The sequence below is a fragment of the Hylobates moloch genome, unplaced genomic scaffold (genome assembly GCF_009828535.3).
Source record: "Hylobates moloch isolate HMO894 unplaced genomic scaffold, HMol_V3 SCAFFOLD_2500, whole genome shotgun sequence".
Taxonomy (NCBI): Eukaryota; Metazoa; Chordata; class Mammalia; order Primates; family Hylobatidae; genus Hylobates; species Hylobates moloch.
In genome coordinates, this window is record NW_026654775.1 from 4,200 (window position 1) to 8,126 (window position 3,927).

Consider the following 3,927-nt stretch of genomic DNA (forward strand, 5'->3'; position numbering starts at 1 on the left):
ATTTTAGGTATTTTAGTAGTGGTAAGTAACCAGTAAAATACGTAGTCACTGTTAATGAGATTACATATTTAATATAGCATCTTTGTTAATAGTGTTTAAAACTAGTTAAGATCTTCTGATTTACCTGAGCGGGCGGGGAAACCCACCCCATGAGCATCCCCTGGGCTCGTCCAGTGCACACAGGGGGAGGCCTCCCGTGGCTGGGCCCCTCCCAGTCAGCCCATGTGGCCGTCATGACCTGGAGCACCACAGCCGGGGGCGCCCACCAGCTCAACACCACCACATTCACGTGGCAGCACTTCCCTGCCTGGCAACCGCTGCTGTTGGCCAGCATTACGCTGCAGCTCTTCTTCTACGTGGGCCTGGCCTTCATCAGCCTGGACCTCTATTACTCCTCCACTAGCATCAAGGAGCTGGAGTACAACTACACCGGTGACCCAGGCACCAGCAACTGCTTGGTGTGTGCTATGGCTGGCCAGGGCTGCGCGCCACCGCCCACCTGCTCATGCGCCTGGTACTTCTCACTGCCTGAGCTCTTCCAGGGCCCCGTGTACCCCTACTACGTGCTGACCAACTTCTACCAAAACAACTGGTGGTATGGAGTGTCCGGGACAATGCGCAGCTGAGTGGGCTGCCCAGCACGCTGTACCATCCGGTCAGTGAGTGCACCCACTGCGCCACCTGCCCATCGCACACCCTGCAACATCATCACCAACAGCCTCTTCAACGACTCCTCCTCGCTGTGGCACCAGCGCCAGCCCGGCGGGCCCTACGTGGAGGTTCCGCACTACCACACTGCACCTGCATCGCCCAGTAGACCAACTACCCCATCAAGTTCTGCAACCCACCACTGGTCAATGGCAGCCTGGCACTGGCCTTCCATGGCACAGCACCCCTGCCCAACTGGTGCCGGCTGGTCTACGACAAGCTCAGCCCCATCCCCAACAACACCGGCTTGGTCAACCAGGACTTCATGGTGTGGGTGTGGATGCGTATGGCAGCGCTGCCCATGTTCTGCAAGCTGTTCCGCAAGCTGTACGCACATATCCGCCAGGGCAACTACTCAGCTGGGCTGCCGCGATGTGTCTACTGTGTCAACATCACCTATAACTACCTGGTGCATGCATTTGGCGGCCACAAGCTCCGCATCTTCAGCAGCATCTTGTGGATGGGTGGCAGGAACCCCTTCCTGTGCATCGCCTACCTGGTCATCAGCTCCCTCTGCATCCTTACTGGCTTTGTCATGCTGGTCATCTACATTCACTACCAGGACCTACCAGAAAGATGATGACAATGAGGAGGAGGGGTGATTCCAGCTTTCCAACGACCCTTCCTGCTCCTTACCAAAACTGCAAACTTCTTTCAGTCTCTCCCCTTTGCCCCTCATCCTATTCCAACCTCTCCTCACTTTTCCTCCCTTTGCGAATGAGGGGACCAGAGAAGGGAATTACCCGCTTACTCTTGGGGGCTGCTAAATTCTGTTGCCTGGTGGCGGAGGGTTGACTGCAGAGTGAAACATCCTTGCAAACTCTCCCCACCTCCTTCATGATACTGAGAGTCTCACTCTGTCACCCAGGCTGGAGTGCAGTGGCGCGATCTCAACTCACTGTTAGGTTCTCCAAGTCCGAGAGTGGAAGGGATCCCTATAGAGACTCATTTTCAACCCCTACCAGAGGAAGAAGAGATTGAGAGACCTAGCAACATGAAATAACTCAATCAAGATCAGGCAGCTGGCAAGTGGTTCCTGACGCTAAGGCTAGAGCTTTTGCCACTACAGTACAGTGGTTTTCTTTTCTTTGTGGGGAGGGTGGGTTGGGATGGAGAGTGAGACCCACAAATTATCTGCAGAGGCATAGAGGGGTGTGAGAGAACATATTTGTTAAATATGCAGATAGATGAGGAGGCACCAACCCCAGAGATTCTGACACAGTAATGCTGGGGTGAGATGCTTGAAACTGTGTTTTAACAAACTCCTCTGGAGATTCCCGTATTCTCTCAAATTTGGAAGTCACTACCCTGAACCAGGTTGGGCCTGAAGCAGTCACCTGAGTCCAGTTTTTCAGATAGTAATTTGTTCCCAGGGACAGTGACACCATAATGTTGCAGGTTTGGTCTGGCACTCTGCCTTAAATATAGTGCACTCTAATGACTTGTGGAATGAATTTTTTAAAAATCACTGTCTCTGGGCTGGGCGCCATGGCTCATGCCTGTAATCCCATCACTGGGAGGCTGAGGCGGGTGGATCACTTGAGGTCAGGAGTTCAAGACCACTCTGGCCAACATGGTGAAACCCTGTCTCTACTGAAATATAAAAATAAGCTGGGCATGGTGGCAGACACCTGTAGTTCTAGCTCCCGGGAGGCTGAGGCAGGAGAATCGCTTGAACCCGGGAGGCGGAGGTTGCAGTGAGTTGAGATCGCGCCACTGCACTCCAGCCTGGGTGACAGAGTGAGACTCTGTCTCAAAAAAAATTAAATTAAAAAAAATCACTATCTCTGGAAAGCTAGTTGGTGTACAGATTTGTAGGACAGGGTTTGTGTCGGTTTATTTGATATTTTAGTATAAAAGCAAACAGGCAAACTTTACCAGATACTGTGTAGAAACTTGAAAATGTGAGGCCAGTTTGTACAGTTCAGAGGGAATGCTTTAACTGTACAATCAGATAGCTGGAAGGGATCTTTGAGGGACAGTAATTTCCCTAGTCACATCTATGTCTCCTGGCTCAGTCTTCTTTGTCATTTAATTTGTGTGTGTGGGTGTGTGCGCGCGCACACGTGCGCACTTACACAGGGCTTCATTCATACCTTTTCTCTTGGATCTGGACAATTTTTTAAAATATTTTCCAATGAGATACATCTGTAGTAATCGTATTTGAATCAATGCTAAGGCATATATAGTGTTATATGTAAACTAGAATCTTAACATTATTTGAATCTTGGAGATAATGTTAAAAGTCTTAGCTAAAATCATTCCATTGATTTTATCAATTGACTAACATCAATCAATATGTTTAAAGTTATTCTAAGAAGCAATATTTTTATTTAAAAAACCTTTCTTTCATGGCAATATAGCTTAAAAGAACTTTTAAAAAAACCCTATGTGATATGTTACCAGTTTATTTGCTAAAAGCAGACGGTTATTTGGTATTTGTCAGACAGAATTCTTCAGTGCCTGCTGTCTATTATAGCTATTTTCCAGTTACCACTCATTCGTTTATACTCCTTCCTTTAAAGCAGCGCAAGATCTTGAAGTTTTTTTTTTATCAGTTAAGAAATATTGGATTGTATTGGATAGTTTACATTGTTTAGTCTGTTCTAGTTCTTTGAAAGTTACTGAACAATGGACAATGTGCATGTCACTGACATCTGTCTCAGATCTTCTGGGACAACCATGATTTAAGAGATTCTATCCCATTATTACAGATACCAGAAAAATACTTGGGTAATTCCAGTGTGTCGGCTTTCCAACTTCTGAACACTACACAATTTTATTATCAGTTTTTGTATGGTGATTTTAGGCTATGAAAACATTATTATATGTACATCGAGAAATGTTTATTATGAATGTTTGAGCTCACTAGCCCAGCCCTCCTCTATTTTGAATGAGAGTTTACTACATTTTTTACTATGTAGTTGAAAACAACATGTATTTTGTCATTTTTAGAATGGTCCGTCTATTTCTATAAAATTTTAAATGCGGCTGGGCGCAGTGGCTCATGCCTGTAATCCCAGCACTTTGTGAGGCCGAGGCGGACAGAACACTTGAGGTCAAGAGTTTGAGACCAGCCTGGCCCAAACAGGGAAACCCTGTCTCTACTAAAAATACAAAAATTAACTCGGTGCGCGCCTGTAGTCCCAGCTACTCAGGAGACTGAGGCAGGAGAATTGCTTGAACCATGGAGGCAGAGGTTGCAGTGAGCCGAGATCG

General features: G+C 47.1%; 1 pseudogene; it reads left to right on the forward strand.

Moving 5' to 3' along the window:
• The first annotated feature begins 233 nt into the window (after positions 1-233).
• Positions 234-1,310, forward strand: LOC116464991 (cell cycle control protein 50B-like; annotated as a pseudogene).
• The last annotated feature ends 2,617 nt before the right edge of the window (positions 1,311-3,927 follow it).